At 48.0% G+C, this 23,269-nt stretch overlaps 1 long non-coding RNA gene across 1 annotated transcript in view; it reads right to left on the bottom strand.

Moving 5' to 3' along the window:
• Positions 1-16,349: 16,349 nt before the first annotated feature.
• The window catches only part of LOC137152771 (uncharacterized), a 39,161-nt gene continuing 32,241 nt past the window's right edge, over positions 16,350-23,269 (bottom strand). Inside the window, exon 3 of the long non-coding RNA XR_010919600.1 lies at positions 16,350-16,743. This is a non-coding gene — a long non-coding RNA (uncharacterized lncRNA). The remainder of the gene's footprint in view (positions 16,744-23,269) is intronic.

Raw genomic sequence — 23,269 nt, 5'->3', positions numbered from 1 at the left:
AATCCACACACCCTTTGAAATCTTTCTGCACAAAATATTAGCTCATCTCCTTCATTTTGACTCCTTTGCTCATGGACAACACAGCCCCCACCACAGCTGATCCAGTTTGTCCCAGTTTTATCACATGAGCACTGGAGGAATTTGCTGCATTAAGTGCAGCTTTCCTCCTGTGTTTCCCTTTCTCTGTTCAGAAAGGCAAGGCTGAAAAAAGTGAAACTGGTTCTTCCACAAGCCTGTGGATGGCGGAGTTATGAAATAAGGGAGCTTCCACTCAGGTGCTGTCCCTTTTTAGGCATGGCAGAAGAAGACGGTGCTATGGATCTTTGATGACTCCAGGATGGTTTACATCATGTCTCTTTTTCTGAGGCAAAACTATTTAGGAGTTTGGGGGAACAGGGTTCATCCTTTGCAATTGTAAAAGTCTCAGAGACATTAAGGCCAGAAAGGACCATCGTGATCATCTAGTCTGACCTCCTGTCCATTGCAGGTCACAGAACCTCACCCACCCACTCCTGTAATAGACCCCTAACCTCTGGCAGAATTACTGGTATTCTCAAATCATGGTTTAAAGACTTCAAGTAACAGAGAATCCACCACTGACACTAGTTTAAATCTGCAAGTGACCTGTGCCCCATATGGCAGAGGAAGGCACACAAAAAAAACCAATCTGGAACGGGGGAAATTCCTTTCTGACGCCAAATATAGTCATCTTTTAGACCCTGAGCATATAGGCAGGAGCCACCAGATATACACCTGGGAAAGAATTCTCTGTAGTAACTCAGAGCCTTCCCCATCTAGTGATGGGGGGCAAACTTGCTCTGGAAGGGGAAATCATTATGGTCTGCAACCTGCTCTTGCCAAGGTTTTAGAGATTTTTTTAAAAAGATATTCAGATAATGCAGTGTGAATGTAGGTGCAAGTGCTAAAATATTATATGATGCCTCTCACAGTGGCTTGTAAATATTCTTATATTGAACTTATATCTAGGGATCATTCATCCATCACCAATAAGCAGCCACCTCTTGGGTGAGGCACAGCAGCTGTTTAACAGTGCACCACAACACTATGTGCAGGCTAGAAGTGAAGCAGAACATTGAATCCTATGGAAACTTTCCTGGGCATTTCAGGAATGAAGGCTGTACTTACCTGAGCTGGAATCTGGCTGAGACAATGGGGCTAATGACATTTCTACTCCTGAGAAAAGGAGCTGAGTCAGGAGCTGGGACCCGATCCTGCCAAAGTGTGTCCAAATATGCCACACCTACTGATGGCTGCACTCCTCGAGGGATAGGTTAGAAGCAGAGGGGCCTTAGGAGAGGATGAAAACTAGGCATGTGTAGCTTTGAGATTGAAAGCACAGGGGTGTCCCTCTCTGGGCTGGGAGGGCTAGAGGTGGTTAATGCAGCTGCTTATGATTAGCGGTGAAGGCTCCAGCCTTGTCCCAGCACTGGAGTGGGAAGGAGGAGCACTAGGAGAGCTGAGCGATCAGAAGGGAAGGAGTTCTCCTGGACCTCCCCCGCTACCCTTATTAGGGGCGCCGCTGCATTGCAGTAATTCAGTGTGGGAGGCTTATGGCGGGAGCTGAGGTGAGGAAAGCCATTGCGGGTTCAGGATACAGTTGTGCAGCCCAGACCCTGTGAGGCTGGGGCAGGGCAGCGACTTTTCTTGGCTTCAGTGACCAGATGTTCCCTAACGAGGCACTACTGGGGGCTCACAGCTCGGGGAGAGCAACACCTCGCCTTCTTCTGTCACTAAGCCCAAGAGGGAGTGAGACACAAACCCCCTTTGCACAGCCAGAGGCTCCAGGCCATGGAGAGAGTGACCCAGCCTCCTTTTCACCCTGGGAGCCCCCACTTCTGAAACGGACTCTCTTCCACTGAGGGTTGCTCAGACCCAAAGCCCAGCTCATGCCTCAGTGGAGGGATGAGGTGAAATGCAGTGAGAAGCCATGGGACTCCACAGACAGACAGGCCATTGCTAGGGGTCGCTTGGGCCCAGGGATAGGCTCAACTCTCTTGAAAAAGCTCAGCGTGTGTCTGCACAGCAAAAACACCCCACGGCAGCGCGTCTCAGAGCCCAGGTCAACTGACTTGGGCTGACGGGACTCACACTGCAGAGTGAGAAATAGCAGTGTAGACACAGGCTCAGGCTGGCACCTGGGCTCTGAGACCCTCACCTTTGCCAAGTTTCAGAGCCCTGGTTCCAGCCAAACCCAAAACGTTTACACTGCTATTTTTAGCCCCACAGTACAACCCCACGTCCGTTGACCAAGCCCCTGAGACGCGCTGCCGCAGGTCTTTGTCCGCCGTGTAGACGTACCCTAAGTCATTAAGCAGAAATGACCCTGGGTCCCTGCTGCATCGAACTGAATGGCTGCATGAGCAACTCGTTCCCATCGACCTGTGTGGCAACAGTGTATGGTCTCCTTGGCCCCACTGGCCCCTCTCGGAGGTCTCAGAGCCACCACCCAGGGCTAGAATCAGAGACAGGAAGGCAGTTCATGCCCTCAGTGAGGCAAAGATGCTATAAATTACCTCACCCGCTTTTCAGTTCTGTAGCTGGCTGCAGAGCAATCGAAGGAAGAGCCCTCAAAGATTTAACAAGCAACATACACATACGCTAAGGGTTTGGTTTCACGGAAAGAGGACTGCACATACCCCCATCTGCCATGAGCTCTATTCTAAAGTAAGGAACACAATGTGAAAGCACAAAAGCAAAGTCTCCATAAAGCACAGGGGGGGAGTGTCTCCTCTGAAACGACGTACCAGTGAGCACTGAGAAGAAGATGGCGGCTGAGCTCTGCACACAGAGAGCACTCAGTACACAGAAAACAAAAGATATCTGCATTGTTTCCTAACTGCATACATTTCAGATGACTTATTGTATGGCACTCAGAATCCTCTGAGTACAAGTGTTTCAAAAACATGACTATAATTATTACAGTGCCTGAGAATCCCCAATCAGAAGAGAAAGTACAAACAACCAAGGGGAAACTATAATGCTGGAAAAAGCCGAGATCAGTTGCCAACAGGTGAATGACTCATTTTTCACCTCTAGAGACCCCTCCTTGAACAGAGCCTTACTGGGAACATCATCCCAAATCTCCAGGGACTCGCCTACTCCACTGCTATTCCAGCTCCTGCATTCAGGTCAGCACTGGGAGGTGGAGTGAGGGACAGTCAGGATTTCCATCTCCAACTCTGAATCATTCCCTGGCGATCGCACAGTCCCCACCCACTCTCATCCATCGAGGCAGATGACAGAGATATTTGGCTAAGGCCCTGTGCTGGATGGAATTCCAATTTCTCGCCAGCTGGGTTAGCTTTAGCGCCTCCGACACACAGTTGTTTGATTAGGAAAAGAAGAAGTCCCAAGCAGTTCTGGGACGCCTGTCTCATGTCTTGACAGTGACATCCTCCAGAGGGTCCAGCCTGTGATACCATTTGGGGCCAGTGGGTTGCCTGTATATTCTATGACCTTTACACAGACAGGATAGAGGAGAAGGCTAAGTACAAACAGAGTGGGAATGCTTGTGAGAGCTCAGTTCATTACTGTCCTCACCTCTTGCAGATACATAGAGACAGATCTTTTCTTCTGGTATAATCGCTGTGGCTCCATTGGCTTCAATGGATTTTCACCAGTAGAGAGTCTCTGGCCCATGTGCTACAGATGCCCAGGAGCCATTTGATAAAGACAAGACAACACATTTCTGTGATTATTTGTTCCCAGATCAAGCACAATGAGAGAGAAGCTCTGGATCCCTCCTAAAGAAATCACCCAGCTGTCTCCTCTGCACTATCCCTGCTTCCCCATAAAGAGCAGTTGGCCGCTCTCATAATTATTATTTGTTCTGGTTCACCAGGCCTAGCTGACAATCACTATTAGCCAATATCTGCAGATAGACTGACATTATTGATTCCTTCTTGCGTCCTAACACACTGGACAACTGTGTCCTTGTCCACCTCTAGTGGCTGGACCACATGGATGGTTGATGAGTCCACTATTGCCTTTAAGCTAAGGGTGCTGGTTCTAAGCAGAGCTGGGTGAAATGCAGAATTTCACTTCCACAGGAAATCTCAACATTCTGACATTTTTATTTGCCCCAAACTGGAATAAAAAAATCAAAATGTCAATATTTCCTGCTGAATGCAATTTCAAAAAAAAACAAACCAAAAAAACCCTAATTTCTGAAATAGCTAAATGATCTTATGTTTCATTTCAATAAGGCTGAAGCACTTTGTTTTGATTTTATCACTTTGACTTTAATATGACATGCTTATTATACATTAATATAAGATAATATACACTCTTAAACCAAAGCGCTTCACCTTTATCAAAACAAAATGTTTCAATAATTTTTCATTGTGAAAATGTTGCTGAAATCAGTGTGTTCCTGTGAAATGTTACGATTTCATCCAATCAGCATTTTCCTAAAGAAAATTCTCCCATTGGACAATGTCTAACCAGTTCTGTTCTTTAGCTGAAGTAGGGGAACTTTATGTTTTAGATCATGAGTTCCGTCTTCTCCTGATGACCCAGCCAGAGGTGTCATAACAACACCATAAAAAGATACATGAACAATTTCCATATGCAGATGGCATTTGTCCCTATGATGGATAGTGTTGAAGGCCACATGCAGGGTGCACAACCTTCATGCCTGAAATGTTTGGATGGAAAGTTTGCCAACTCCGTCTTCTACATCTGTAAACTTTTCAAAACAAATCTTGTGCTTGGGAAGAAGAAAACTTTCCCATGCAAAGAAAACCAAATGCAAAGGGTATAATCAATAACAAAATCCCTTACACATGGTTTGATATTCCCCAGGCACAAAATGGACTAATACCCCATTCATTTAGTACATACCAGATGGTCATCCCAGTCTGGCTCATCCTGTACTTGACTACACCACCTCATCTGGGAGTCCATTCTGTCCACTCTCCTCTCTGTGAAATGACACTTTCTAAAATTCTCATTACATATTACTCTCTTAACATCTAGTCCCCCTCATTCTCATCTATCCAACAATTTGAAATAGTTCAGTGACCTTAACTGTATGGGCCCCAGAGGAGTTTTGCTATTAATTTTACTGGGAGTAGGATAAATGGCTAAAAAGTGCTTCTAGAATATGCAAACTGAGTTTCTCCAGTCGATCAACAGAAGATTCCAGGGACCTGCCCATTCAATTTCACAGCTCTGTTAGGCAGTTGAAATGTCCAAGAGGGGAAGGCGACGGGAGAGGGGTCGGTAGAACACAAGAGGAAAATCTATACACAAACCTCCTGCTTGTGCTTCATTTCAGAATATGTTACCCCTTGTTTGCACACGAGAAAGCCATATCCCTGGTCAGCTCCTCCACACCATGTTGTCTGGTCCACACCCCATTTGGGAAGGGGAAGGACATGCCCAGCACCCAGATCCTCCTAAGTGTCCTACCTCTCTTTATAGATAGCTTTCAAAGGATTTTATTCTGATTTAGCTGCCACTTAGGATTCATTTCAGTTTGAAAGGGGCAACAGTAAAGAAAGAAGGACAGCTCTTACTTAACAGCGGGTGCAGTGGGAAAACTGGAGCAACCATTGTGGCATGCTCCACACTCATCCCTGAGCCTTGCAATTGTCTGCAACTTCTTATTTCCACTGGAAACTCAGGCTCTCAAATAGCCCGCAGAGCTCTGGCCAACATACAGCAGCACTTCACACTTACACAGAACTTTCCAACCTGCAGCACTTTACAAACCTGGATTAATTAACCATTGCAACACCTCTGCGAGGTAGATGAGTATAACTACCCCATTTTACTGATGGGTAAATTGAGGCACAAATGTCAAGAGACTTGCTTGAGAGAACAAGTCAGTGGCAAAGCCAGGAATAGAAGCTGGGAATCCCAGAACCCAGTTCTAACCATTAGACCACGCTTCTTCCCTTCAGCCAATGAACACAGCCCAGCACTCACATGCATCCTAAAAACACCCTGATGTTTTACGGTTTAATTTTTCCCTATGTATTTTTCATACTTTTTGGTTCACGTGCAAGAGCAAAAAAAGTGTTGAGGAGTTAACGTAAGTATGAAAATCCTTCATTCTTGCTGCCTTGTGACAATACATTTATTCCTTTTCTTCGTTCATACCACTAGGTGTCAGCATAGCAACACACATGGCATCATGTAGCATTGCCTGCCATGCGAAGTTGGAGGTGAACGTTTCCTGTCTCCTGCCTGTGGTATGCTACAGTTCGAAGGAGGATACCATTGTAGTTTCTCCTTCTCTCACTGAATGCCAGCATAGTCTCATGCATGCCTGTGCTGTATGTCCATGCCTGATAGCCTCCAGGTATCACCTCTGTGATGGCACAGCCCCAGAGGAGGTGGAGATCTTTGCAGTGTGCATGTGAAACTGAATTAAACTCAAGCGCTCAGCCCCATGGTGGAGAATGAGAGAACCATTCCTTGAGATCACTGGACAAACAGAGCTCTGTGTGCTTTACAAAGGGAGGGGGAGATGGTTTTACGGCTGGGGAAACAGGGAAAGTGGCCTGTCAAAGGCCATGTGGCAGTCAGTACCCTCAGGAAGGCCATCACGTCCACCAATTCCCAGTCCCCCACTTTAGCCAGGAGGCCCCACTGCGTCTCATCAGCCAGATCCTCAGCTGCTGTAAATCAGCACAGCTCTACTGCAGTCAATGGCACTACGCCCATTAGCACCAGCTGAGGCTCTGGGCCAGTGTGGGTGGGAATGTTCTGTAACTTGAGTGCGGAGACCCTCATGGAGCCAAGATCACAAATCTTTTCCCAGGTCAACTCCTTTCCCAGGAATTCCTTTGGAAAGGGTGCGTATCTGTGTATGAATCAGATGAATCTGGGCTCACGCTTTAACTCACCCCTGGCAGAGCGAGGGGATTGCAGCCAGAGCCGGGCATGGGACTTGCATCAGATTAAGCTGCGGTTTGAGATTTAGTATGTGCCCAGACAGGGTCACACAGCCGCAGCGTCAAACAATGCTCCCTCCAGCCGGCCCCTCTCCCATGCCTCATGTGCTCTCCTACATCTCAACTCTCTTCAGGACGGAGGCCAGAGCTTGCCACAATGGCGTGGGGAGAGATGTTTGTCAGACTGGTTTGCAGAAATTAGGTCACTTCTGATCCCTGCGAAGCAAACTGCACTGCAAGGTGCAATTAATTCCCAATACTCACTGCAAACCAATCCCTGCAATGTTCCCACTGCCCTGGCACTAACCTCTCACATTAACAGCCTTCTGCTCAGCTCACACACACACACACACACACACACACACACTCTTCTCCAACATGCTCTTAGGACATGTTTGTTTTTAAAGTAGCCACCCCACCCTTCCCAAAAATCACATCCCACTGCCAATATAAACCAGCCTGTTCCTTTCTCAGTCCCCGTAGGTGTCTGAGGAGGCTGCACTGTATCAGAAACAAGGCAATGGGTTGGGTGAGTGGACTGGGAACTAATGATGGAGCCACTCCCACTACAATGCCATGTACTAGCTCGGCTGGTTTCACTGCTAACAGAGGTGCTTCTCTTTGGGTGGAGCTTGTGCTGTCTCCACTGAAGGTTTCACAAGACCCCAAATCTGGCCATGTACTCCCACTGCCATTGCTATGCCAGGACCTGGCCTTGGCAGTGCACCCATCCATGGGCTCACTTGATGTTACAAGCGTCTCCTAAATGGGGGAGGCAGGGAGCTAACGAAACTAGGGCATCTGGTGTCAGCTGCAGTGCTGCTGGAGCTGAAAAGGGCTCAGATGCAGCCAGCAGAGCTGGGAGATAGCGTGTGCCCAGCAGGGACTTATCCCAGTTGCAAAGTTCATGGAACTTTTAGGTTTCTGAACAAATGCTTCAGAGCATGCTTTGACAGATGTGAAAATACAACTACCCCCTTGCCTGGGAGACCCACATTAGGGGGCTGTGGTCATTGTCCCTTCTGGTGGCTGCATCGCATGAAAGGATGAGAACCTGTGAGAGCCATTCAAAGTGAATTAAGCAAAACCAAATTAAGGCCACTTTCATTCTGAACGAGAGCGTCCACACAGGGGTTTAACGCTGTTTAACTAAGCTACTTTAAGGGTTAATTTGTATTAGCTTTCCTGAGGATCCCTGTGTAGATAAGCTCCTAGAGTGAGTCTACACAGCAGCTGGGACTGGGAATGACCCCGGCCCAGGTAGACAGCCTCATATTAGCAGGGATCCAGCTAGTGCCACTAAAAATAGCAGTGTGGGGGCTGCAGCCCAAGGGGCAGCTCAGAATCTCAAGCCCACCCGACCCTCTGGATCTGGACTCGGGTCACTGGCCTGAGCCCCTGCCGGAGCCGTAGCAGTCACACAGCTATTTTTAGCGAGCCCTGCAGTGTAGACACACCCTTAGTGTCTTCTTTAACAGCTCGGAGGGATGCATCGGTGCCCGCACACCACTAGGGGCCACTCAAAGAACAAGAAAGGGACAGAAAAGGAAAAACTCTTGGGTAAGTTTGGCCTGGCAGGTTCCATTGTTCTAGTGAATTCTCAGCTAGGGAACCAGACGCTGAGAAACCCAATTGCAGTGGCACCGAGCACGTCAGACAGAAGAGGGCAGCAGGAAACCACAGGGAAGAAAACTCAAAGCAAAGTTTCTCTTTGCAGCAGGGAGGGCTTGGTAACTACACTGCAGAGGCCCTGTGCGTACACAAACGTTGTACCACTTTAGCTATACCAATAGAGCTGAAGCAGTACAACCCCCTGGTGTGGAGGCAGCCATCCCATAGAACGGTGCTAATAGCAGCATAGCTAATTCCTCTACAGCAAGAGGAATAAGCTCTCCCAGCATAAAGCACCTTTCTGCCAGTATAATTGTGCCCATGTTAGGGGCTGTCCCAGTATAACTGTGCTGGTCACTGAATTACACACCTCGCCAACACAGTTATAGTGACACACACACTGAGCACAGACCATGCCTAAGACTTCAAAGAGGAGCGCTCCAGCTGTCAAGGGGTGTCACCCTGCATGCACCCCGACCTTTCAGAGGTACAGCCCCGGCCTCTCTGTTCTCTGAAGGCCCCTTTCTACCTGAGCAGAAGTGGGCATTATGATGTCCTTGGAAAGCTCCAGGTCTTCCTCCCTGAAATCCGCTCCCACCCTGCAGTTTCAACTGGATACGTTTCTTGCTCTCCCTTGCCTGACCCAAACCTGTAGGGCCAGATCCTCTGCGGGTGTAACTGGCGTAGCTTAATAAAGTTACACCAATTTGCACCAGTGGAGGATCAGGCCCATTGCGTGTAGCATCACTGTTAAACAGCAGCTGTGTTTCGAAACTCAGCGGTGGTTGCAGCGGACCCCGTGTGTTAGTTTGCGCAGCCTGTTGAATGCTTTGAGATCTCTGGTGCTGGAGAGAGTAAAGGTCTGCCATTGCGGCAGATGTTACTTTGGGTAAGCGGCTAACAGTTGTGCAAAGTCTGAGATACCGGTCACCATTTCAGAGGTGGGCCACCAGAATTTCTCCTCCATCCCTGCTCCCCTTGACCTTCGAATCACCCCCAGTCTGGAACTATTGGCCAGAAGTCCTCTTCCCTCCTGACTAATCCCCTTGAGAGTGATGGTTTCTGAAGTGCATCATAACCGATACTTCTCCCAGGCAAGGGGTTTCTTCTTTCCCAGGGTCTTGGATTTCAGGCTCCCTTTCTAGCCAATCCAAGGTGTCTCCTCTGCACACTGACCCTTCAGGATGCAGTTCAAGGCCTCAAACAGGATAAGCAGGAAAAGCCGCTCCAGCTCTCTCTCCGTTGACATAGTTTCGGTCTAGTTCTTGGTGTCAAAGAAGGTATTCACCTCGCCAGCGATTTGCAGGCCCTGTGCTCTGGCTGCTGCAGATGTGCAGATGCTGAGGGGCCCCAGGAGGGGAAGAGAGGAAGGAAAGCCTCTGAGACATTCAGGTGTGGCCTCCATGGCAAACAACCCTGTCCTGTTATTCTTGAGACTTCGAGACTAGCTTGCATCCCAGCGCCCAATGATAAATTACTGCCAGGCTAGGTTAGAAGGCACCTCCCCCCTCTCCCTGGGAGAAAGGAGCTGTCCAAAGGCAAATTCCACGTTTCAATTGATTGCAGGATTGTTGTAGCCATGCTGGTCCCAATATATTAGAGGGACAAGATGGGTGAGGGTCTATCTTTTACTGGACCAACTTCTGTTGGTGAATGACACAAGCTTTCAGACCAGACCTGCAGAAGAGCTCTGTGCAGCACGAAAGCGTGTCTCTTTCACCAACAGAAGCTGGTCCAATAAAAGGTATTACCTCACTCACCCTATCGCTCTAGGTTTTAATTGAGACATACAGAGGCTCAATGGGAACACCACAGCATGTCATGGTCCAGCTACACAGACCTGCTGTGAGCCAGGGAAGGGGAATCATTAGCAGCATTTCTGACTGTTAAGGTAACAGCAAACAAACACCAAGAGGATTCAGGGTGTGAGACAGAAACACCTCCTGAGATTTATGGCCAGGATACAATGACTCAGACCAGCTGGCAGGTCTATGCTAATAAGCAAACAGCCCTGTCATACTCGGTTTCATCTCCAAAGGCCTCCAGCATTGTTCTTTTGATCAGGCCTGCTCTGTAAGGCAAGATGTACAAGCCAGAGGCTGGCAGCACCATACTGGCATGCTCCCAGTCCAAGCGCTGAGTGAGTGCTGGAGACATGAGAGCATCCCCATTTCAAATTACCTGTATGGAGGGGGCGGGGTCTGACCTGATGGTCTGTGGGGAGAGGGGAGAGCTAGATTCTGGATCCCCAGTTCCTTGTTCCTCCAGGATGCTGTGGCAGCAGAGGCCTCATCTTGTAGGTGATGGGGCTAAAGCCCCCTGCAGCAGCCTGGAGAGCAGACCCTCTGCAGCTAGACCAATGTGAGGTTAAAGGAAGGCGTGTAGAATACATGAGGAGGGTGCTGGGAATCCATGAGGGGAGAGTGGGCAATGGAGCTTCCCGGGGAAAAGGGATCTGCAAAGGGACATTCCCTTAGCTGGCCTCTAACGCTCTGTTCAGGCTGCTGCGTTCTACTGAAATCCTGTGGGTGTCAATGGAAGATGGGAACTTACCTGGTACTTCCTGAGCTCTGCCCGAGTCCTTCCCCACATGGATCCCCTTATGCCCCTCCCCCACTGCTGACCCCAGGCCTGTTCTATGCCCCCACCCCCTGTCCTGCCTGTCCTTGGTATCACTGCTCGAGCCCCTATCCATTTTCACCTCCCCTCCCCACTTCCCATCTGGAAGCCTGGCTCCCCTACCACCCCACACTAAAGCAGCCATCTCAGCTTTCCTCTCAGTCAGTAGCTGCCACCACCCTGCGTGCCCCAGGAAAAGTGGCCCAGCACATTCAAAGAGACAAGCTAGGGCAGACCTCATATGCGGGGGGAAGGGAGGAGAAAGGAGCACTCACTGAGAATGCCCTGCTGCCAGCTTTCTCCCATGGATAGAGGGGAGAGCTGCCGGTTCAAGCAGCTGAGCTGCAGCCAAGAGCCACAGCGTGGGTGCCAAAACCCCGGAAAGCGGGATGCAAACGTAGGCGCACTGAGAAAGGGCCTGGAGGAAATGCCAGGACCGTGTGCCAGAGTCCTGAATGCCGAAGCTGAGCCCTGAAGCACCTAGGTGGGATGCCAGGTGACCTGTGACCGGTCTCTGTAGTACTGTTATGTTCCATCTACCTCTCCAGTGCTCTTCATTATTAATATCACCGAGAAGGGACACTCAGCTGCACCCACCAGTTGCACCGTGGCGGTGCCATTCCAGACAGCCCCACCCAGGGCAGCAGAAGGAGAGGTCTCAGATGGCCCAACGGCAGCAAAGCAGATAAGATGTAATTCACTAGTACAGTGCATGTGGAGAGAAACTGGAGCAGGACAGTGAGAACAGCCCCCAATTTCTTCTCCCAGCAGATTGTGTCTGTGCTTTGATTAGGCAGAGGTTTGGAAACGTGTTTCTGTCTTTCCCCACAACCAGGTCTGTCACCACCCACGAGAATGATGATTCGAGGCATCTCTCGTCATCGCTTCATTACTGTCAGCAGTAACAGTCTATTAATTTCCCTCCACCCCGCCCAGCCCTCCGGCCAAGAACTGGGAGAGCAAATTATCCCCAGATGAAAGGAGATTGTATTTCACACTGAACAGGTTGGGGCTGCCGTGTGTATGTCCCCGAGGCATTAGCCGACTTGCTGGAATGTCCTCTCCAGACACCTGTAAAAGGAAAACTCATGGGGCGGGGAGCTGGTGTCTGCAGTCATTTGGATTTTGCCAGAACTACGTGACACAGTGGCTGAACTGCTGCGACTAGGAAGGTGACGGAAGCTGTGAGGGGAGCGGTACTGCCCATACCAGGCTCTACCTAGTGACTCCATGAGGGCACCCAAAATATCACAGCTCACGGCTTTAATGCCTCAAAGTGAATGTTGTGCTGGAGTGACGGAGCCCCAGTTTATCCCCCAGAACAGGGACACTCGGGGCAGGTCCTGTTAACTAAAATGGACTGAGACCACCAGCCCCTCATTGAGTCACTGAACAAGGTAACGCCCCCCCCCCCCTTCCTCCGTTACTGCCAGCCTGAGCCAGCCTGTGGATCTGAGACCTAGAGGTGATGAACTGTGTCTCCTATTACCTGCGCCACCCACTCTCTCTTTGAAAAGGAAAAGAGCGACAGTGCGCAGTAGTTCACCCCCCGCCCCTTTGAATCCCAGCCAGTCTCCTTGAACTCCCTTAGCTCCACTGCACAGCCTGCCTGCTACAGACCAGCGCCAGTCGATTCCTCATGCGCTCAGCAAGTGGCCGCCTCCTGCTGCATCGCAGGTCACTTACACAAGGCATCTTCAGTCTTAGCCACAAGGGTGCGGCTTGTGCTAATTAGAGAGGGGCACGCTGCGGGTCACATGACCTCGCACAGCTGCTGAGCACCATGGCTCGAGAAGTGCCTTTGAAGAGCCTCAAACCAAGTATTAATTTTTGGCTCCCCACGGACTAAACCACAGAAAAGATTTTCTCTAACGACCTCGTCTGGCAGGATTCTCACTCATGGCTCTTAGCTTCCTAGCCCCAGACAGGGAAACTCCCTGAGCGCTAAGATTTTAACTCCGGAGGGCAGATGCAGTGTGGGGTAGGATGCAAGTCAGACTCCTTGCCACTGAACCTTGTGCATGTCACATCCAGCCTCCCTCCCAGGAACTTCCACCCTCTCCATGTTCTAGTCGGCTCTTTCCTGGATGCAGCTGGCAAAGAAGCTCAAGGTCCCCCATGACTTCAGCACTAGCAGCTCTTCCCCACAACTCCTTCAGTGCCCTCGCCCCGTTCAATGGCTTTGAGGCGCTGGCATGCCCTTTGGGTGCCTCAATGCCCAGCCTTGCCCCGCTGGCTCACAACCCTGGCATTTTCTCCCAGCACTAGGTGTCCTCTCATGCTCCTACAGCTTTCCGGAGATGCCCATCCTTCGTCGTGTCATCCACCGAGAAGTGAGCCCCAGTACACAGCAGCGCAGCGCTTGGCGACAGCTGTCCCTCCATGTACTCAAAAAAGTGGGGGACCCCCCCCCCCACTTCCTCAACACGCGCCACTGTGAGGCCAGCCCCACTCATGTAGACTCACGTCTCCCTGCAGAGTGCAGCAGGACAACACCTTTGCCACCATGCGGCCTCCTTCTAGCATAAGGATGCCAGGACGGTAGTCACTCGGGGGCTGTGCTCTTCTGTCTGTTAAGCTGACATTAGCAATGGGTAGGTGCTGATTCCCATGGGAACTTGTCCTCATTTTGTTTATCTTGAATGCAATAAAAATGAAATTACCAATAACAAAAAAAAAAAAAAAAAGAAGGGGCATTAACAGTAGAGTAAACATTCCTATCTCCTGCTTCTTCTCATCACTGTCTGCAGCCAAACAGCTCAGCTACGCACTGCTCATCAGCGGGATTAAACTCAGACACCTCCGAAACTCCAGCCCACAGAAGAACGGAAATCACAACATAGTGCTGAAGACTTTAAACAAACTCACTCATTTAACAAAAACAAGGAGAGTCCTATAGCACCTTAAAGACTAGCAGATTCCTGCGGGCATAAGCTTTCGTGGGCTGCAGCCCACTTGGTCAGATGCATGTGATGAAGTGGGTCGCAGCCCACGAAAGCTTATGCCCGCAGAAATTTGTTAGTCTTTAAAGGTGCTACAGAACTCTCCTTGTTTTTGCTGAATACAAACTAACACGGCAGCCCCTCTGGAACTTTTCACTCATTTAACAGTAGCTAGAGGCGGGCATTACTTTGGGACTTGGAAGGGCCCGGGCTCATTTCCTTCTTCTGCCACAGACTTCCTGTGTGACCCCAGGCGAGATACTTGTGCCTCAGTTCCCCCTCTGTACAATGGGGAAAACAGCACTGCCCTGCCTCACAAAAGGTGTTGTGAGGATAAATACATTAAGACTGTGAGGTGCTCAGCTATTACAGGCCTGGGAGCCCCAGAAGTACTTCAGACAGATCCTGGCGTTATCCTGCCAGACAAAGCTATGTATGCACTTTGCCCTGGAGTGTCAACTCCGGCTCAGGAAACATACCCGCACTAGCACTGATCAAGTTATCGCGCTAAAAATAGAGCACAGCTACAGCAGCATGAGGGGCTAGCCGACCCAGTACACACACACATTCGAGACACTCGGCACGTACTGGGCTGGCTACCCCCTCGCACCATTCATGCTAGTGCAGTTACACCTTACGTTTAGTGGGCCAGCTCAAATCAGAGCTAGTGCGGCTAGGTCTCCTGAAGCTGGAATTTACACCTCTGGCTTGACGTGTAGACGTACCCTAAATAAAGAGTGGGGAATGGCATGAGATGCTGTGTGGGCTAGACTGGCAGGCAGATTATGGAGACCCAGGAGTTTCAGTCAGTTCTGCCAAACAGCAGGAGCTGTAAAATTCAGACTTGGTTTTGCAGGAGGGGGAGTTGGTTTTGCCCATAATAGCAATAAAGATGGGCTGGCTTCAAAGCTCCCCCTTGTTAGAGGGGGATACCGAATCTGGCATGCCCATGGGCCCATGCCTAATCCAAACCTGTGGGTTCTTATCTGAACCAAACCTCAGCTGGCTTACAGGGTAACCTGTCACTCCCAGCTGCTAGATAATGAGGGCAGCTGGGGATTATCACAGTGATGGAGAGAGGTTTTTAAGTGTTCCTAAAGGCAGTTTATTTTAAAACATTTTATTAAAACGCTAGTAAATGGGACTGGTGTTCAGCTGATGGGCTTTGTAAAAATGCCCTTTAACGTGATCTGTTCTCACCAACCCAACTGTGCTCTGGGTTAAAGATTAACAGAGTCACTTTATTACAGCTACTAAAGAACCCAGAATGGCAAATATTTCAAACATGCCACATTTGTAACCCAGAGTCGGCTCCCCAGGTGTTTGTGTTCTCCATCCCCGCAGTGCCCAGCACCTGCTACAGGCCTGGTGAGAGGGAGATTTCTGGGAGAACATTGTATGTATTTGAAAAAAAGAAAGGTAGTGAAGCTCCTTTGAAAGGCTCAGGCTTGCCTTTGTTTCAGTTAGGACGTGGTAATAGTTCTGCGTGGCGGACGTACGTGTATTTCAATAGCGAGAATAAATGCTGGTTTACCACACAACGCACTGGCTCTTGAATGCACTTTGGAGGTGACTTGCTTGACTGAACAGCAGAAAAGGTTGTTCAAGATGGTGTAACCCACATACTTATATTAGAGGGCTGGTTTTCAAGCTGTGGTACATGTCCCCAGGGGGGAGGGCACAACAACATTGCCAGAGGGGCAGAAGGTGGGGGACAGGGATGTAGCGGGGATACTGTGCAGGGAGTCTTTATTTTGACCGGAAAAAGCCTTTTGATAAAATGGAAATATTCAAGAACATTTTCCATTTTTGTTGATTGGTTTGTTTTTTTTTTTGCTTTACCTTGGAAAAAAAAAAAAAAGTGGGCGATAGCAACCAAAAGTCAAAATGTTCAGTTGTTGGTTTTTCACTGAACCCCCCAATCTTTAAAAGAATCACAAGGTTTTGTTTTTGTCAAAATTTTTTTACAGAGAGGGACCAGAGGAGAGAAAACCATTTTCCAGCCACTTCTATGCACCTTAAACATCCTTCCCAGCAGGTGAAATGAAGGGAGATGGCAGATGTGGAAGGCTGGCGCCTCCCCTGAGGGAAGGAAAGGCTTTGAAAAGCAGAATACTGCCGGCACAGCAGAACCAGCACAGTCAGTAAACCCTTTGCCAGCCATGCTTTCAAAGGTCTATTTAAATCCATGGCCATGCAATTGTATTGGAAAATGGAGGGGTCCTGGTGGATCATTGATTCCTTCTGCAAAACCAGCAAACATCTCCTCTCACTCTACCATACTGAGGACTGAAAAACTTATTCCTCAAAGAGTTATGGTGGAGCCAGCCTTGTATAATGGTAGCAGTAGTCAAAGCACTGCTGTCTCCGAAAAGTGCAGAGTCTAAGGGCACGTCCTCTCCCCTAACCACGCTGCCTCTTAAGGTTTGGATTAATTCTGATAAATTCAAAGCCTTCAAGTCTCTTGGAGTTTGCCAGTCTCTAGTAAGAATAATTTGGACATAACCTCCATTTGTCCAAGGCTTTAAGGGCGCCTCAGTTTATCCTCTCCACGCTGACCACTAGGTGCTGTAACCATCACAAAAACATCCATTTCCACTAATTTCCATGGTGGCGTTCATTTCAATGTCAGCATTCCCCAAGGTTGCCTGGAGGGAAAAAAAGCAGGATTTTGTGTCCTTCGAACTGCAGGGTACAGAGAGGTTGTGAAAGTGAAATCAAGCAATGCTGCAGCATGTCACACTGAGATAATAAGACACTCCTCTGAGAAAGGTCTACTGATCAAACAAGAATATCATGGAAATATTAGCCTGATGAGAGCCCTGGAAAGGACTCTCTGCTGGTGTTTGGCCGGATAGCATCAGGCTCCAAACTGGAGGACCCAAGGTCCTCTGGAGCATTGTTCTGCCCCTCTGCAGATTCCGCGCCTGGCTTGCTGCTTTCCATAGTGTCACATTTTCCCATTTTGCCCACCGTGTTTGCACAGCCAGAATCTCTGCTAGGCACTCTGTGCTCATGGCGCTGTGCCCGTCCCATTTGAATTTGGTATCAGTAGCATGTTACCGAAAGCCACGTTTCATTTGCAGAGGAGAAAACGGGGAAGCAGTCCTCCACATTTGGGATAAGAACCGCCGCCGCCGCCACCACTCGAGCTGATTATGAAACTCCCTGTTCCTTGTCTTAGATCCAGAGCAGGGAACGAGCCTGAGCAAGAGGACTGGGCAGATGCCCAGGAGATGAGGAATTCATCCTGAGCACAGAGCAGCTGGGGAGGTTACTGCAGCCTGAGGCCTGGGGTAACCTCCATGAGCCTTATGCAGGCAACCCAAAGAGCAGGAAGATGCATGGAGCAGCTGATTCTCTGGGCCTTTCTCCTCCTCCACCCATCCCCGTCCCCACAGACACTCTTACTCAGCCCATGCCTCCTCCCCCTATACCTTGTTGAGCAGGAGGCCCACACCAAGCTGAGCTCTGCCCCCACGAGAGTTTCACATCACATACACACACCCATCTACCCTCCCCCTCGCAACAAATGGCGCCTGGGGAGTCACACCATCAGAGGGAGAGTCTGGTCTTACGCTTTTATTTTTGGCCAGAAATACCTTTAACTCTAGGATATCGGCTGCTGGATTTCATCCTGTCTGCAGGGACGGAGACGGGGATGCGCTGATCTGCCCGTGTATTTAACATGGTTGATTTGAATTGCATCGAAAAGGAGCACATGCAGGAACCCGCCTGGCTCTGCTGCAGCTCCAGCTCATGTGTCTGCCAGCAAGGCAGCACATTGACAGGGAACATGTGATGTCCATACCGCACCCGACATGAGGTGAAGAGATAATGAACATCATTAAGACCGCTGCCCTCAATGCAGTGACTTTAATTCCATTATGAGATGGAAGAAGCTTCATTTCAACTTCCTGTAGCTGAAAGTGTTCCTTTGAGCAGGACTAACCAGGATGAACACATGCAAACAACCCAACTGCTGACGTTTCCCCGGAGGTCACAGAATACCCTGAAGAGGGGGAACAGGAAGGTCAGATGCACTGTCATTTCAGTTTTTCATTGGGGTCAGATCTCTATCTGTCCATCAAGAACATAAGAACGGCCATACTGGGTCAGATCAATGGTCCACCTAGCCCAGTGTCCTGCCTTCCGACACAGCCAGTGCCAGGTGCTCCAGAGGGAATGACTAGAATGGATAATCATCAAGCGATCCATCAGTCTAAGGGCATGTCTACACTACAAAATTGTGTTGACCTAAGTTTGTCTCTGCAGCACTCCCAGCCGATCACTTTGTCCTTGGTAATCACAGGCTGCAACTGGTGTTTGAACCCAAGAATCCTGTCTGAAAATGAACTCATTTCTGGTAGCGATTAGTCCAAAGAGGAAGTTTTAATTTTCAGTGTAGCTCTAAGGAATATATTAGCCCCAGCAAGACCTGCAGCACCTTGTGGATGAAAGAAGCTTGGAAAATAAGCAGGGGTGTGCACAGCTAGATTTCCTGATTCCACAGACCATGCTAAAGGGGAGAAGGAGTAAAATATAAGCATTTTCTAAAAGCAGAACCATGTTAGAACTGCAGGACCAGTGTGTTGGGTATCCACACCACAGTCTTTTGCACAATCCTTGAAGTCACCTAGCCCTGAGGCAAAGTGATGCATGCCACACACCTACGGCATGTACCATGCCCCCTGTCTGCAAGCCACAGTGCAATACATAGAGCTGCATGTACATTCTTTGTAAACAAGCAAGACTGCATTACAGAAAATGCCTGACTATCATCAAGTTCTCCTCATAACTGGAACAACCCGTAACACCCTGGATTTCACTCGGGGTGATCACTCAGGTCAGAGGGGTAACTGTAACAAGACTAACATTCAGACACTCGTCCTGCTTTCACTGCTCTCCTTCTGCAGCTTTCCACCTGACGAGGGCTCCCTGATTGGCCAAGGAGATGTTAGACATAATGATCTACTAGGACGGTTCTGCCCAGCAGGGTGTCTACTCTTAAAAATAAAGAGTATGAGTGGGACTTTCAAAAGCGCTTAGCATTGGCCTAACTCTGCCCCCAATGAAGTGAATGGTCATATCAAAGGGGGGAGAGTTAGGCCAACGCTGTGTGCATTGGAAAATCCCTCTCAATGTACAAAAAAATATGAATAACAGTTAACCAAATTAATGGTAACCAATAGATCCCTTCGGAGTGCCTGCTGTGATATGTCTTCTCATTGGAGCCAGGTATCTCGTATCCACTCAGCTTCATTTGGTGGTTGTCTCACTTACAGGTGAGATAATAGGTATCTCAGTGGCGAGTCAACTGCATTATAGGCATGCAAGGTAAGGGCATGGGTATAGTTAGTCATCCGAACATAGGCATGGGAACCCAGATTCATACACTAAACTGATCCTACCAATGGCAGAATGTAAAGCTATTGCAGCCACTGACTCCTATACAAGGTTGCTTAGCTAGTGAGTCAACAGCTTCTGTTGCAGACATAATTCCAGGACCGCAGATCTGCACAGATGGCTCTGATTATATTTATTTCTGTTGGCACATGGGTGATAGTGAATATCCTTTAAGGCCATATTAAATGACACCTTTTATTAACCTCTCAACACCTGCTTGCAATACAATCTGACAAAGTCCATAAGTCTCCACACTGTTATTGAAATAACATTTGCCATCCTTAGGAAGAGGTTTCCAAGTAGATGCTACACAAGGAGGTGCTCTGCAGATGGATAGTGGGAAATCCATGCCAGTTTAGTAGCTTGTCACACGCTACATAATCTTGGAACTCAAAGAAATAGCCTCCTTGAAGGATAAGAGTCCTGAGATTATCCAGCAGCTGAGTAATGGGGACTGACCCCACCATGCCAGAAATACACCAAACAACCCCTGGAGGAACAGATCATTTTAAGGTCTCAGTAAATAAAAAGATCTTTCAGTAGAGTGAGGTGAGCTAAACCTCTGGAAGATCATCAGGAACCAAAATGCAAAGGCAGTGGTAATGCCATGTGCTGTCTGATAGCATGGTGCAAGGATGACAAAACACAGGGAGGGTCAAGAACCTGCAACCTGAGACCTGGCATGGTGGCAGGACACTCAAGATTTCAGTCTTCATGCTCATGCAAGATGAGGTCAGCCCAAGCAGTTCAAGCCAGTCCCATGAAGGGCTTTGAAGATGACCTTCCACAGCTGTTATGTTCCACTGGAACCATTAGCCAGAAAAGCTGGACTCATGCATGGGAGACAATTTTCTCAACAACTGTTTCATGAATGCAGAACTTGGTCCCATAAGAAACTAGACTGCTCTAAGTAATGGGGGTCTGAAGAAACTACAAGGTTTCTGGCAACTTTCTCTGAAACAGCTGAAACTGGTCACTGTTGGAGAGAAGATAATGGACTCATCAGATCCAGTCTGGCAATGCCTTTGTTGTTAGGCTGACCATGGACCTCAGCACCTGCAGAGCAAAATACAAACCCACTTTCTTGACTTGGCCTTTCCACAATAATGCCAACAAAAAGTCCAGTCTCCGGAGATTAGAGAGAGAGAGAGAGAGAGAGGGAGAGAGAACTCTACCATTGTGTGGACAGCATATGTCATTTTGTGAGGCACTCCAACACGATGGGTACTGGATACGAAGCTAGTTACGAGTCATTTGCCTCTTCATGCAAACCTGACCCTTTGTTACAATTACAAATAGAATTTAGATAGTGCCTTAGAAGGATGATCATGTTTCTGCTCTAGTAGAGTCTATTGTGGATGCCTCCCTCTTCATAAGTGCTATTACTTAGTCAAAAAGAGCTAAGATCTGGACTGTCTACTAGCTTTCTGCTCTTTCACAGCAAAGTGCTGCACTGCTCCTTGTTTGCGTTCATTTCCCTTTCTCTCTTTTCTTGAAGCTGGTGTTAAAGTAGGATCTCGATATTGAGTTTCCAGGTCATCTAGAATAACCAATATATTTATCTTCATGCTCTCTGCAGTGCTCAGTTAAGCTGATATCACTGGTGTTTGGTACCATGGTAAACTTCTCAGTGGGTAACACCTTCCAGAAGTTGCCTTGAAAATGACTGAAGTTGCTCCAGAAGTTGCTCTGAACTCGTTGAATTTGAAAACTTTTTTGCCTGCATGCAGAACCTGCTCTTATAAAAAATACGTGTTGCAGAATTCCACAAAGGTGACCCAAAGTTCTACAGTCTAGAGTTGTGATGTTATGGAAGTGAGTTATTACTATACAGTATTTCTTAATTGAGGTGCATTTCTAGGATAGAATGTCTCACAGTGATGCTACAAGAAGGGCCAAGTGATGTTTTTGGTTTGTTAGACTAAAACCATTTGGCCAGATTAGCTGATCAACCTTGCATAGGAGTCAATGGCAGCAATAGTCTTATTCTCCCATGCCAGATTCTCACATGGTGTAAACTGAGGCACTGAAGTGAATGGTGTTACACCAATTTACCTCAGCTGATGATCTGCCCCATAACTCCAGTATTCCACCACAAGCACCGTAGCAAGTGTCTTTGAGATTCATAGTGACGTAAAGTGTAAGGTATGTTGGGGCTCAGAATCCAGGTGCCAATTCAGCAATGCATCCAGATTTAGCAAAGGATTTAAGATTAACTTTAAACATGTTCTTAAAATGCTACACTGAATAGAGAGGGGCTTGAGTATGTGCTTAAATGCTTTGCTCAAATCGGAGACCAAGTGCTTGCTGTGTTTCTTCCTGTACATCTATTCTGATGGTCGAAATGGCTTCTGGAATTTGGTCTTTAGAGTATCGTATTCTTTAGCAATCAATAACAATCTGTTGTAACAAAATCCAAACTCAGCTGCCCACCTGAGGTTTGAAGAACTCCATATGGCTACCAACACAAAATTTACTTTCTGATTAGCTTTCCCTGTGACAGCAAATATCTGGTACTGACGGAAGCAATTAGTAACCCATCTGCAACTGCATGTAATCCTTTAAGGATAATTAGTGAATCTGCAAAGATTTCCCAGTCAATATTCTCACTGCCAAATGCCCAGGGACTATATTATCCTTGGTCTGGCTATGGTTTTAGAAGGGTTTTCCTTTTTTTCTTAAAGATCAAAAGCTTAGAAGCTGAAGTGGGATTAGAGGTTGGAGGGGTTGTGCTTTAAAGCTGTACAGTCAATAGGTTTACTGATGCTAATTTATTCCAGACGACTGAAATATGATAATAGCATTTTCGTGACATGATACCATTCACTTCAGCAGATGAGCTCTCCATATATGAAGATCAACAGTAAATTAAAGTTCTAATTCAGGAAAGTCTGACACTTTGCAACCTTGCTCTCCAAACTCAATGGCCTAAGTTGTGTTTAATTGAAGTTTCTTTGTGTTTCTTAAATACCTTCTTCATCTGGCATACTGCTAGCCAGGATCCTTCAATAAAGGATTCCTGCATCTGAAAAGTAATCAGTGACACATCACTGACTGCTTCCTCAATGAATTAACAGGTTATAGAAGGGTTAACCTCATCATATAGTGAGGAAACTTATTCCACTTCCCTAGAGAAGGTGTGGTCCAATAGCTGGAACATGAGCCTAGGAATCAGACCTGAATTTTAGCGCTATCACTGGCAGTGTGTGTGACTTTGACCATGTCATTTAATCTCCTCATGACTCAGTTTCCTCTTTAGGGAGAATGACATTTAAAGCTCTTTGAGATCCATGGATGAGAAGTGCTATGTAAATGTTAAATCTGATTATCTGAGCCTCTTGAGGCTGCAAACTTCTGGAAATCTCACAGGCACAGGTTCATTTTCACCTGGGAATGGCCTTTCTCACATCACCACCAGTTCTATGGTCCTACCCTGAAGTACAAATGCACCCGACAATGGAGATCAAAATCCATGCCTATACAAATCCAAGCATTCATGTTTAGGCTCGAATTTGGCTCTAGAAATAAAAGCAGTTGCACTGGGAAGAGAAATTGGTATCTGTGGGGGATATATGTTATGAAATGATTTGTCTATCCCTATTACTGATTTCCTAGTCAGTTACTTGTGCATCATGCACATGAGCTGTGTTCCAAGGGGCCAACCCTGCTCCAACTGAAATCAATGGCAGTTTGGCTGTTATTGAGAAGAAGCAGGATCCGACCTGGAGGGAGTTACTCTCACGAGTACTAGGACATCTTCACTCCCTC

This window comes from Emydura macquarii, unplaced genomic scaffold (assembly GCF_026122565.2).
Source record: "Emydura macquarii macquarii isolate MOO-44397 ecotype Brisbane River unplaced genomic scaffold, CSIRO-AGI_Emac_v2 contig_1230, whole genome shotgun sequence".
Classification (NCBI taxonomy): Eukaryota; Metazoa; Chordata; order Testudines; family Chelidae; genus Emydura; species Emydura macquarii.
This window is presented reverse-complemented; position numbering and strand designations above follow the sequence as displayed.